Below are 14,025 nucleotides of genomic sequence, written 5' to 3' on the forward strand. Positions count from 1 at the left end.
AATTCCTTCCCGACCCCAAATATGGCGATCAGCTAAACCCTGAGCATGTGGGCAAGACTCACCAACCAGACACCCAGAAACCTATTATAAGAAGGGGAACAGCTCTCAAGTTCCACAGTGTAGGAATGAATGGAGGGAAGGAGAAAAACAAACAAACAAGGAGTCCTGTGGCATCTAAGAGACTTAGGGCACATCTACACATCAGGGCAAAAGTCACATTAAGCTACGCAACTTCAGTTACGTCAACTGAGTAGCTGAAGTCAAAATAGCTTAATTCGGCTTTTGGCTCTGTCTACACAGCAGGAAATCATAAGCACATAAGAACAGCTGTACTGGGTCAGTCCAAAGATCCATCTAGCCCAGTATTCTGCCTTCCAACAGTCACCAATGCCAGATGCACCAGCGGGAATGAACACAACAAGTAATCATCACTTGATCCCTCTCCTGTCATCCATTTCCGGACAGAGGTTAGGGACACCATTCCTACCCATCCTAGATAATGGGCTGGTACACAAATTTTATGACAGATTCAGAACAATCATTAAGAATGACTCCCCGGAACAACTTCTGCAGGTTGTCCTCATCCGCATAGGGATGGTCTTTCAGGTTGGGACCCCTGCAGCTAGTATCTAATCACCTAGGGGGGGGGGTGAAGCCAAAGAAGGAAATAGACGTGTAAATTAAAACAAACGCTCTGATATCGTTAAACCACAAGACTCTATTGTTTTACATAAAATTTAACAGGACATCATCTCGTATGAACATTGAGGGGCAGTCCCCCAATGTTCCCTTATACTAACTTACAGAGTCGTTGGCGCTAGGGCGATGGTGGTGTCACTGGTGACCTCAAGCCTTCGGCTAGTTTAAAACCTAAGGTGAGGAACAACCAGGCGTCCCTCGGCGGATGATCCCGGTCTGATGCTTAGCGACCTCAAGCCTTTGGCTGATTTAGAGCCTAGGGCGAGGAACAGCTAAGGTGATCCCTCGAAGGGAGGTTGGGTTCGAAGACATCCGGTTCGCCTTCCGCGAAGCTGCCTTGTCTCCGGATCCTCTTCGGTGCGGCAGGATCAGGTGATGGAAGACTCAGTACTAACTTAATATAACTATTCTAAAATAAAACCCTATTCCTATCACGATGCACCCGTCAGACACACTCAATGACGGCCGATATGCATCAACCGATGGAGCCTGCCGAACAGTCACGATGACGATAAGCTAACTAAACCTAACCTAAAATAGAGAAAGCATAACCTTCCGTCAGCTTTACTCTAGAAAGACTTTACTAGAACCCAAATGGAGGAAGCATAACCTTCCGTTAGCTTCTCCTGAGAAATACTTTACAGGACCTCTCATACAATTATGCTAAACCTAGGACAAGATAGACCTCACTCTCTCTCCTAACCCGACGGACCCGACGCAGCAGTCCTAAGGATAAGCCTAGGGACAGAACGAACTGCTGCAGGACAGACTTATATAGAGTTGGCTAATGAATATTCATGAGTTCCATGATTCAAATTGATTGGCTAACACCAATGCTCCTTCTGCATATCTTTAAATTGATTGGCTAGTGGATAATGACACATGCATCTTATTACATTTAAACTACAACAGGTATGCATCTTATTATGTTCAAATATTTAACACACACCTGGGGATACGTGTGGTACATGACATAAGCTGATTTGGTTATGGAAGTAAGAGACTAAGACTCGATCAAAATGGAGACTTGGACGCCATTTTGAGCATCTAGCCTTATTGACATATACAGTATACATAGATGATTGACATATATTGAGAACATCTCATAAATGCTTTACACACAGATTTTACAAGATTTTTCACAGTTCTTCCTTAAACATTTTACAACATGGTACAGAGTGAACTCATCATCAAAATGGTTACATTCACAACTCACATAGTTATTACGTTTCAAATGGATACATATGTGTTATATTCTTGATACAAAGCATTTACTGCTACAGGGCCTAACCTCCATGAATTTACCTAGCTCTTTTTTGTTAAAGTCCTAGTCTTCACAACATCCCCTGGCAAGGAGTTCCACAGGTTGACTCTGCGCTGAGTGACGAAAAACTTTCTTTTGTTTTAAACCTACTACCTATTATTTCATTTGGTGACCCCTAGTTTTTATGTTATGGGAACAAGTAAATAACTTTTCCTTATTCACTTTTCCACACCAGTCATGATTTTATAGACTTCTATCATATGCCCCCTTTAGAAAAGTCTCGTCTTTTCTAAAATGAAAAGTCCAAGTCTTTTTAATCTCTCTTCATATGGAACCCGTTCCAAACCCCTAATCATTTTGTTGCCATTCTCTGAACCTTTTCCAATGCTAATATATCTTTTTTGAGATGAGGTGACCACATGAAGGAACACTCTTCCTTCAACTTCTGTTACTCCTCGTGAAATGACAATTACAGAAGTCAGAGTAAGAAGTACTCCAGCTCGCCATTATTTCGAAATAATGGCTTGCAGTGTAGACACTCTGTTTGTTTGTTATTTTGGAATAACCTCAGTTATTCTGAAATAATGCTTCTGTGTAGACATAGCCTAACCAATTTATTAGGGCATAGGCTTTCATGGATAAAACCTACTTCATCAGATGAATTAGAGAGGAAATTGCAGAGGGAGGTGGATGTGTGTATAGATATAGAAAAGAAGGAAGTTGTCAAGTGTAGGGGCCAGTATTAGAGGCCAATTCAGTCAGAGTGGATATGGCTCACTCACAGCAGCTGAAGAGGTGGTGTGAATACCAAGAGAGGGGAAACTGCCTTTGTAGTGAGATAAGGATTTAGATTGGTTATTCAGACCTAATCTGATTGTATTGGATTTGCAAATGAATTATAGTTCTGCTGTTTCTCTTTGTAATCAGGTTTTGAAGGGTGTGTGGTTTTGTTTTGGTAGAAGGATGGCTAATTTTAAATCCAGGTCCAGGGAGGTTAAAATGTTCTCTTACAGGTTTATGTATGTTACTGTTCCTGATGTCTGATTTGCGTCCATTTATCCTTTGACACAGAGACTGTCCAATTTGGCCAGAGGGGCATTGTTGGCACATGATAGATATATCACATTAGTGGATGTGCAGGTGGATGAGCCCCTAATGTTGTGGCTCCTGTGGCTAGGCCCTGTAATGGTGTCACTTGTATAGATGTGTGGACAGAGTTGCAACAGAGTTTGTTGCAGGGCTTGGTTCCTGGGTAAGTGTATCTGTAGGGTGGGATGTGTCTGCGGGTGAGTATTTGCTTCTGGCTGAGGGGCTTTCTATAGGCAAAGACTGGTCTGTCTCCCAAAGTCTGTGAGAGGGGTTGTTGTCCAGGATAGGTTTTAGATTGTCAATGGTGTGTTGGAGGGGTTTTAGCTGGGGGTTATAGGTGATAACCAGTGGTGTTCTGTTACTTTCCTTGTTGGTGGCTCCTATTTGCAGATGACAGTTCTTTCCAGCAGGGCTCTAGTAGGGGCCATACTTGTGATGGTACTTCCTCTCTGAAAAAGGAAAAGAAGAGTGTGGTGGGTGAGTCTGAGCTGTGCCAATATTCCACAGTGCTAGGACCTGAAAATAGGTAGCCAGGAAAGTTCCAGTCCCCAATGAATGTCCTATGGGTCCCGCATTTCTGTTCTCTAACAGGGGCCTAGCTAGAAAAGTTTTGACTTTTTTTTGCTATGCATAGCTTGGGGAAGCACCTGAAAGTTGTCGACTCTGCTGCTTTTGTGCACATAACTTTCTAAATTTCTGCTCTTAATACTAAGCCTGAGGCTTTGATGGATAACCAAGTATGATGGATTTTGCTGCCCAAAGGCTGGGGAACCCAAGCAAAGGCTACACCAGCAACTACCTGAGCCTCAGCACCATGTTGTATTGGTCAGTTCACATATAGCAAATGTTACTAAAGGTGGGGGCTGAGATTGCTGCTGCTCCACATCTGAGCCTCCTCCTTCCCGTGCTCTTCCGTGGGACACAAAACCTTCAACTCAACCATTAGAAAACTCGTACTGGTTTAGGCAAGGTCTCCTCCCATATCCCATTTTACGGAGATGGAGGATAATAGGTGTACAATGGAGACATCCAGTCAGGTGATAATTAATATGTAGGCCCAACTCCACAAAGATATAGAGGATCCTAACTTCAATGGATTTCAGAAGAAGTTAGGAACCTAAATATGTTTGTGCATCTGGGCCTTAGTCCTTTCTACAGCTCTTCACCACCGATCTCAAAGTGCCTCATAGAAGTGGATCAGTAACATGATCCCAGTTTTCAGATGGAGAACTGACGTATAGAGATACCTTCCCTGAAGTCCCACAGCAGCTGGTCATCACTGTGCCACTGAGAATCCAGGCTGCCTGTATCCCTGTGTTGTGTTCTAGCCATTGGACTGTCTTACAGTGAGATCATAGGGAGAATCCCATTTTTCCACTATCATCTCCCAGAAAAAGCACTCACTTGGGATCTTGTGAATGGATCTAACTGGCTGATTATGCTCATCTTCCTCTTTAATATAGCAGGTGTATATCTCATTGAGTTTCACAGAATATTTCAGGGTGGACACCACGCGATGAGCACCATCTTTCTTCTCCTCTAGGATCTCCACTGTGGAATAGCTGGTCAGATCCTTCTCCTTTCGGTTGTGCCATACCACTCTGGGCATGTGATACCAGCCCTCAGAGGCACACAGAGCCACAATTTTATCATTCACTGTGCTGAACTGCACCTGTGGCTCTTCAGCATCTAATTACAGTGGAAAACAAAACAATTAGTATGTTGCCAATGACACTCCCAGCATGAATTGCGCTGGGGCGCCTTAGTGATCAAAGAGAAATGTTGTTCAGTCTGTATGTTAAGCTGGGAATGTCTGTGATACATGTCTGTAACGTAAAGTGTAGCCAGCCAGCCTCACACATACGAGCCCTTCTCAGGTTGCCTCTAATTTGCTGAGGCAGGGACTGAGCCACGGTACTGGGATATAAACTTAATCCCTGAAGCATGAAGCCAGTCTCTAACTGGAGAAGTAGAAGATGACTTCTCCATGGGGTGGATGAGCAGATTATCCCACCTCTTACCTATTGGGGGTTCTTGTACCTCTCTCAGAAGCACCTAGTGCTGGCCATGGCTGGAGATTGGCCTGGGGGACCTTAGATTGGATCCGGTGTGACAAATCCTACTCTTTGGGCTCTGAGTTGTGTGATCACTTTCACAGGATAGCAGACTTGCTGGGAAGGGTGAAGGAAATTGATCAGCATTTGAGAAATGTCTTGAAATCCTCTTGGTGGAATTTTAAATGATGTATATAATATTTAACAGGAAGCCTCCCTAACTTACATTTTTTGTTAATTCATACTTAGGTAGTTAGAGATTCCACAGTCCATGTTGCCCCATCAATCCCACTCAGAAGGCTTTGTCAGCCTCATTAGCCCAGCAACCTCCTTGTAAGCCTCGGTGAAAGTTAATGGGATTTAGGAGCCCAGGGGTGGGATTCGCACAAAGGACTTAACTGTCGCTGTAGGCACTTAACTGCCCAGTGCCTGAATGGACAATGCTTTCAGTGTTTGGGCCTGCATGCTCCCGTCGAAATCCTGACACTGCCCAGGAACTCAGCACCCAACTTATATGTAGGCCTCATGAGCTGAGCATTCCCCAACTGTATTGCCTGCAGGACTCATCCCACAAGTTTGCTCTGAGCACATTGGAAATCACACAAAAGATGCCAGGGAAGGCGATGGTGATCCCCTCCCTCCCTTCCATTTGCCCGGAGCTAGAGCATGTGCCTGGGATGTGGGAGATTCAAGTTCCTGCCCCACACCAAGCACATAGGAGACTTGTACCCTAGTCTTCTATATCCTCAGTGAGTCCTCTAACCATTGGGCTAGCAGTTAGTGTAGACTGGGGCTCTAATCGAGAGCTGGGGAGTGACAGTCAGCCACGCCCAAGTTAGATTTCTGTCCCTTTCTTCAGGGCTCTGTCTTCTCAAAGACAGAATGCAAAAAATAAGTCTCAGAGGGTTAGCTGCATTAGTCTGTATCTGCAAAGACAAGGAGGAGTCTGTGGCACCTTAGAGACTCACAGATTTATTAGGGCATAAACTTTCGTGGGTGAAACCCACTTCATCAGATGAATTCACTCCACTGTGGAGTAGCTGGTCATGAGTTCATCTGATGAAGTGGGTTTCACCCACGAAAGCTTATGCCCTAATAAATCTGCGAGTCTCTAAGGTGCCACAGGTCTCCTCCTTGTTATAACAAGCTGGTTAGGTGTACGGTCTCATTCTCCAGTCTCTCTGGTAGATAACAGGTAGCACCCTTTTGGCCCCATGGAAGTCTGACCCTGGGTTCTCAGGAAGCGATCAGACACAGACATGCAATGTGAAGTAGAAATACAGACAAACATTCTTACCATCCACAATGAGCTTGATTATCCTTTCTCCCCTTCCCTTTGAGTTGGTAGCTGTGCATCTGTATGTTGCCTGGTCAAGAAAATTCACATGCTCCAACAAGAGTGAGAGTGTCCCCTGGGAGATGGCCTCTGAGTCTACCCTTACTCTCCCCTCGTACTGGGAGCTTTGCTCTTCTAGCTGCTCCTGATTGTTGCTAAAATGGTAAACCACCTTTGGCGAAAACTCATAGAAATCATGAAGTGTTAAAAAGTATTGATAGTATTCCCGATCATCTTCCACCTCATATTCCTCCTTGATATCCTCCCTCTCCCAGGAGAAGAAAAGGTCATCTGTGCCATCAACGAAGGAGAAATAGCAGGGTAAGGTAACACTGCTGAAGGGCTGTGCCCTTAGTTCTTCTGCAGCCTCTGGGAATGGCGCACAGAGTTAGTCATGTGTTCACTCAGGGTGTGTCTACACAGCAAAGTTATTTTGAAATAACGGCCATTATTCCAAAATAACAATGTAAGCCTCTATGCAGCAATTCCATTATTTTGAAGTAATTTTGAAATAACGGACGGCTTATTCTGACTTTTGTAAACCTCATTTTACAAAGAACAACACTTATTTTGAAATAAGGTGTGTGTAGATGCTCCACTTCTGCTATTTTGAAATAGTCTCTCATCAGGGCCATTCTGAGTTCCTCCTGGGGCTCCAAATTGAGACTGCAGGGAAGCCTCAAAATTAGTCAGAGGCAGGCTTCCCTAATGTAGATGTGCTATTTCAGAATAACTATTCCGGAATAGCTTATTCCAAAATAACTGTGCAGTATAGATATAGTCTCAGGCAGCAGCCACTCTGGACCTGGCCTTGAACATTAGATTTACAGGCTTGCTTCTCCTGAGCTACCCTCCCAGTCTCTGTGTTATGTTCCATGTGCCACTGTTACCTCCTTCCCGTTTCACATGGTCTCTACTACTTATTCCAAGGCCCTGTGCCACTATTTCCTTAAACCTAAGGGACTGTAGCCTGGACACTTACTGCTCCCAGACTTGGGGGCCAGAGCTACTGCTGTGAAAAACACTGAGGCACCATAGGTGGTGGGAAGGGCATTCATGTGGGAGTGAGCTGCCTTTCCCCGCTTCCTCTGTGGCAGTGCGGCAGGGCAAAGAGCAGCTCTGTTGCTGCTTTGCAAGCACATGAGGTTTGTAAGCTGGTAAGCAGATGGCCTGGGCCTCCACAACTGGCAGTTTTCTGGCTTGTAAGAGCATCTCCTCACTGGGTTGGGAGTTGTGTGAAACAAGCAGCATCAGCAGGTTGGGTAAGGGCCAGTTCATTTCTCCATCTCAGCATCTTTTAGCCTTCAGTCTGCACTGGTTACCAAGATTGGCAAACACTGGGGTGGGGGGAGGGGGGGAAGGGAGACTCATCCTAGCACAGGAACAGAGGGGGAGGCAGTTTGCATCTCTCCTATTCAGGGCCTTGTGTGGTCCCTGACAGACTAAGTTGCACTGCTGCTTCAGTAGCCCCTTGAAGGCTTTGCAGGGGCTCAGAATCACAAGATGCTGGTCTGCTCTTGCCACAGCCCTTGCCCATGTGCCTCCACCCTAGACCCAGAATACTGCCTGTGAATGTAGTTGCTATGGGATGGTACAGAGCTGATGAAACCAACTCACCACCTGTGTACAGGGGCTACCTCTCCTAGCAGTATTCTCTGGGATGGATTTATGTCAGGGACAGGCCCTGAAAATGGGGACCACTCTATTTTCCAGACACACATGATCACCCTACCCATAAAACAACCTGTTTTATCTACTGTATTTATAGTAATATCTACACCACAGACAACCAGATACCAAACATGACTGCCCACTGTCCAAACGTTAGATGGAGACTCACACATACCGTGGGAGACAGGCCAGCTCCAGATGGGTACCAATTGGAATAGCGTGGGGGCAGAGATAAAGGATTTTGTGGTTATTTTTTTTTAACCATAATTCCTATTCTTTCACAAGCACAAATTTTTTTACTCTGAGGCTGTATCTAGACTGGCCAATTTTTCTGGAAAATCAGCCACTTTTCCGGAAAAACTTGCCAGCTGTCTACACTGGCCGCTTGAATTTCCGCAAAAGCACTGACTTCCTACTGTAAGAAATCAGTGCTTCTTGCAGAAATACTATGCTGCTCCCGTTCAGGCAAAAGTCCTTTTGCGGAAAACTTTTGCGCAAAAGGGCCAGTGTAGACAGCTCAGATTTGTTTTCCGCAAAAAAGTCCCGATCGCGAAAATGGCGATCGGGGCTTTTTTGTGGAAAAGCACATCTAGATTGGCACGGATGCTTTTCCGCAAAAAGGGCTTTTGCGGAAAAGCGTCCGTGCCAATCTAGACGCTCTTTTCCGAAAATGCTTTTAACGGAAAACTTTTCTGTTAAAAGCATTTCCGGAAAATCATGCCAGTCTAGACACAGCCTGATTGTATTGTAGAATTTACTGGCCTCCCACTAGAAAACTACTGTGTTCTAAATTAGTTTCTTTTAATTTACCAGGGCAACCTTATAAACTTAACCTCAGATTAACAAATTCTTTTTCTAGGCTATGCGGTTTGTAAAATCTGCCATGGTAACAGCCTGTTGAAATCACTTATTTGATGTTTATTGTGCATTCCAAGTACTTTACAACATTTTAAAAACTTACAATAATTTAGAACTACCTGTATTTCCAATTTATTTATAAAACTATCCATTTGCTAGTAAGCAACCTACTGTGATAGGAGGAGGGGGGAATCATCTCTAGTGACGCACAATGGTGTAACTAGGAGAAAGTCTAAATTCCCTATGTTTAATTTCATTCACTATCTCAGGAAATGCTTTGTGAAAGTGAGATGACTGGAGCTATAGAATAGTTGCTCTGGAAAATGGGTGGAAGACCCTTTCCTTGTTACAATTTAAAACTAGACTGGACAAAGCACTGAAAAAATATTCAGGGCATAATCCTGAGCTGGTGCCCAGATGGGGATGGACTAGATGTGACTTAATAGGTCCACCTTACTAACATCTGTGATTCTAAATTTCTACAAAGATAATTTCCTTTTCCCTCCAAATCTGGATATGATCATTCAAATGCACATTGAAATAAGTGTCTCTGTATGTTTCAATAGTTGAATATTCAGACAGATGCATAAAAGCCTCGTCAGCATTTCTTCTGAACTCGAGAACACAAAACACCCTTATCTCTACCCTCATCCACTCACCTGAGTGAAGCAGCAGCAGTAGGAGAAACAAGGCATGGACAGACATCACAAGTAAGACCATCCTGAAACCACAGAGAGGAGAGTGTGTCTGGATTGCTACCCCAGCTCCCAATGAGTCTCTGTCTGCTAGAAGGTCTCAAGGGAAGAAATTATACTGAGCAGGCTTCCAGGAGTTCTGGGCAGGCAGGACTGGCTTTGACAGCTGTGTCTCAGGCTTCTCAGTGCTTCTAAACAATACCTATGCTACCAGAAAACCACATGAGGCACAGCTGCTCTAGGAGAAGAAGCAATAAGCTAATTTCCTTTTCTGTGCGAGTCAATTCCATTTGTCATTACCATCTTAACTAGCATGTAAGAACGGCCGTACTGGGTCAGACTGAAGGTCCATCTAGCCCAGAATCCTGTCTACCGACAGAAGCCAATGCCAGGTGCCCCAGGGAGAATGAACAGAACAGGCAAGTGATCCACCCCATGCTGTCCCCCTCAGCTTCTAGCAAACAGAGGGTAGGAGCACCATCCCTGCCTATCCTGGCCCATAGACATTGGTGGATCTCTCCTCCGTGAATTTATCTAGCTCTTTTTTTGACCCTTGTTATAGTCTTGGCCTTCGCAATGTCCTCTGGCAGAGAGTTTGCCACAGGTTGACTGTTGTGTGAAGAAATACTTCTTTTTGTTCATTTTGAACATGCTGCCTATTAATTCATTAGGTGACCCCTAATTCTTGTGTTTTAAGGAGTAAATATAACAAGCGTGAGATATTCTCTAGGAATTATTTGGGACAAGTTCTCTGCCCTGTATTATACAGAAGGTCAGACTAGATGATCACAAGGGCCTTGGAATCTATGGCTGCAAGTTCAGAGGAGACAGGTGTATAGGTTTTTAGGGTATAAATGTAGCACATGTATTACCGGGGGGCCTATGGGAGAAGGGGAAGTGAGCTCATTTGTGGCGCCAGCTCCTTTGGCCTCCCACCTCTGATTTTTTGGTACAAATTTGTCCACACTTAATAATAAAATCAATAGTAAAAAGCCCACAATCAGCAATCTGGACCTATGATTTCCTGCAAATCGGCACAAGGCTGAGACCAAGACGAGGATGAGAGCAGAGAACAAGCCAGTTCCCCGCTTGAACCTGGTAGACGTTTTGACTCTGGCTATCAGATGGTCTTTCAGCATCTTTCTTATTTATTTAAAGAGGCACCTGTCTGGATTAGAGTAAGTACTTGCCTTTGGTCACCCTACGTCCCTGGATACAGGCACCTGGGCACAGGTAAAGAGGGTGAGAAAGAAGCAGGAAATAAGGTGCTGGAGCAGATCCTTCTCTGTGTGCCAAGAGGCACCCCCTAGGATCCAGTAAGGCAGGCTGATCTCTTGTCATGATGCGCACACAGCAGGGCTTTCTACTCTCCATTACAAATGAGCCATTTTTTCCATGCTTTAAATGTAGTAGTGTCTAAAAACAAATTAAATGAGCTGCCTTTGCCGATCTGGATTTTAATGTGCCCCTTGTTCTGGGCACATTACACACACAATGGGACTCCCTGCTCCTTGTTCTTGGGGCAACCTGCTTTTATGGGCTGGATGAGGAAGCAAGAAATAGAGTATATGTCCTGGGAATGGAGATCACAATTACAACCAGCAACTGTGGAGCTGTTGACAGTCAGCCTGTCTCCTGTACATCGATGTTAACAACCTCAGTGGGAACATTATGTGAGATTGGGGATATGCCCTGAGTTTTCAGAGAGACACATTCCTCATTCAAGAGAGCTTGGGATATTATTCCTCACCTTCAGACTGCTGTTCCCTGGAGAACTAGTAAAACAGGAGTAAGTGCAATATGCACAGAGAACACCAGAGGGAATGCCAGGAAGGAGCTGGGTGAAGGAGATGCTGAGGCTGGGTTTGGCTCTGCTCAAGTAATCAAGTAGGCAGGAAGATTATGCTAGGTCAGGGGTGGGCAATAATCTTTGCAGGGGGACCACTTCACAGATTGGGGGTAGTGACCATGAGCCAATTCTGCCCTTGGAAGGGGTGGGGCCTCATGTAGAAAAGGTTGAAGGCCTCTAGGTACCACATGCCCCTGGTGGGGGAAGGAGACTTTTCACACTCCCCTGGCCCCAGGACAATTGGGGCCTAGGGGTTGGAGTGTGTGAAGTCTCTCACCCCTGCCCTCCCAGGAGTGCACAACACCTAGAGGGAACCGCCACCCATTTTGAACAGCGAATGACTTTGTGCACTCCCCTAACCCCAGGTGTCAGTTGATCTGGGGGTGTAGCAGGGTGGCAGCAGGCCAAACCAAACGGCTTGGCTTGGTGGGCCAGATCCAGCCTGTGGGCCATATCTTGCCCACCCCTGCACTAGATTCTTTATTCAGCAAGGGCACAAAAATATGCAACCCAGTTGCCAGAGGATTTTCTGGCTGTTAATACATATGGCAAATAGTCTGATACTAGGAATACACCCATCTGGGCAATACAGCCCACAATGGCAAACTGAATCATCTGATTTTCTTCATAGCTGCTTCCTGCCCACCCTTGCCCCTTACCACATGGCTTTTTGCTGCCACCACGTTGCCAGGGTGTAGTACTGCATAGGCTAGATCCCCTTTACTGCTCAATCCCAGGCTGTGATCCTAAGCACAAGGGCATATTCTCTTCTTCCTATATGGGGGCAGTACACTGCACAGGTGTGACAATTGCCCAGGGAAATTCAGCCATGTCTCCCAGGCTGCCGGCAACTAAAGACAGGATTAGTGCCTACATTTCCAGGAGCAGTATGGTTCGGTGAATGAGACATGGTTTTTACTGAATTCTAGTCTCACCTTTAGCTGATGTGACTCACTGTCCTCTCATATAAAATGGGGCGTGATAGGTGCCTGTCCTGCGGAACAGGCATATGAGACCTTGGTTGATTCCAGGTTGCCTGGAAATGTACAGGACAGGTAAAAGCAGCATGAACTCCTGGTGGAGCCTAACCTAGTGCACAATGGCGCTGGAACAATGTGTATAGCAGGGCTCCTGAGAGCAGGCCCCCCTGACAAGGAAGGGGAGGGGAGAAGATTGGCAAAGAGGACAGTTGCCCTGGGACTCAGCAATTCCAAAGGGCCCTGGGCACAGTAGCAGCCGGAGCCCCGGGCCCTTTTGAATCCGCTCCTGTGTGCTGGGTGATGCACTGCCCACTCTTAGGGCCAACAGGAGGGAGCACCACAGTGGTCCAGGCAGCACTGAGCGCTGGCTGCCCCACCCCTTCTGCTCAAGGCCCTGCCCTTTCCACCCGAGGTCCTGCCCCTTCCAGGAGCATGGAGCTGGGCCCAGCCCACATTGCCCAGGGGCCTGCCAGTCCTGTTGGTGCCCCTGGCTGAGCGATATTGAACCAAACTGTAAACCTTGTATATAAAGGAAGCCACTTCAAACTATAGGGTGTGGCAGTGCCCCCACCACTCCTAGTCCCAGTACGTACGCCAGTGCACTTCTCTCTGGGCTACAAGCTACAGCAGGAGAGAAGTCTTTCTGGCCACTCTGTGGCACTTCTTGTGAGCCAAGCTACACAGTTGTGAGACAAGAGTAGCATAATCTTCAACAATTCAAGTTCTGATGCTGAGCAGTTTCTCTACAAGCCAACACTGGCTCACTCTCCAGAGCCAATCCAAATATTGAATAAGTTCTTATTAATAAACTTTTGCAACTTGACTCTGGTGCCTGTCATCTGATCACAGTGTGGGCAGTCTGGGGATATATATTGTGTCTGGGTTCTCCCCACAATTTTCTCTGTATCTCCCCCCCACACACACACACACATCCCAAGAAGATCTCTATTTTAAAAACCAGGAGACTGAGAGGAGTGTCTCCTGCGTACTCCCAATCATAAAACACTTTGAGAGCCACAGGTAAATAATCAAATCGGATTACACTTAACTAAATCTATGCTCAAGTGCTTTGCTAAGTAAGGATGAAGAACAGATGTTCTTAAAATTAGGAATATACTTAAGTGCTTTGCCAAAGCGCTTTCCCTGGTTGGAGGAGGATGGGAGAGTTCAGGATAGACATGTAAACAGATAGAGGTATTGGCTAGGTGTTTGGGGAATAGACAATACAAAACAGTTTGCATGGAAACAAGTAGTGCAGCTTCAGGTATTCCCAATAGGAAGGTAAACAGACTCCAACATGCAATAGTGGTTTGCTGAACTTTAGACATTAAAATAGCAGAACATAGTGTTGAGATCGGTAATTATGAAGATTGAGATTTATAAATTGGTGGCAATCCTGAGTACTAGGGTTTAATATCTGGACTTCTCAAAACGAAAATCTTTCCTTTTTCTTAATCAATGTGGGCATGCAGGAAATTTTCTGGGAACTGTGCTTGCCTATAAAATAATTAGAAGGCACAGGCACATAAA

Source organism: Pelodiscus sinensis, chromosome 1 (assembly GCF_049634645.1).
Source record: "Pelodiscus sinensis isolate JC-2024 chromosome 1, ASM4963464v1, whole genome shotgun sequence".
Classification (NCBI taxonomy): domain Eukaryota; kingdom Metazoa; phylum Chordata; order Testudines; family Trionychidae; genus Pelodiscus; species Pelodiscus sinensis.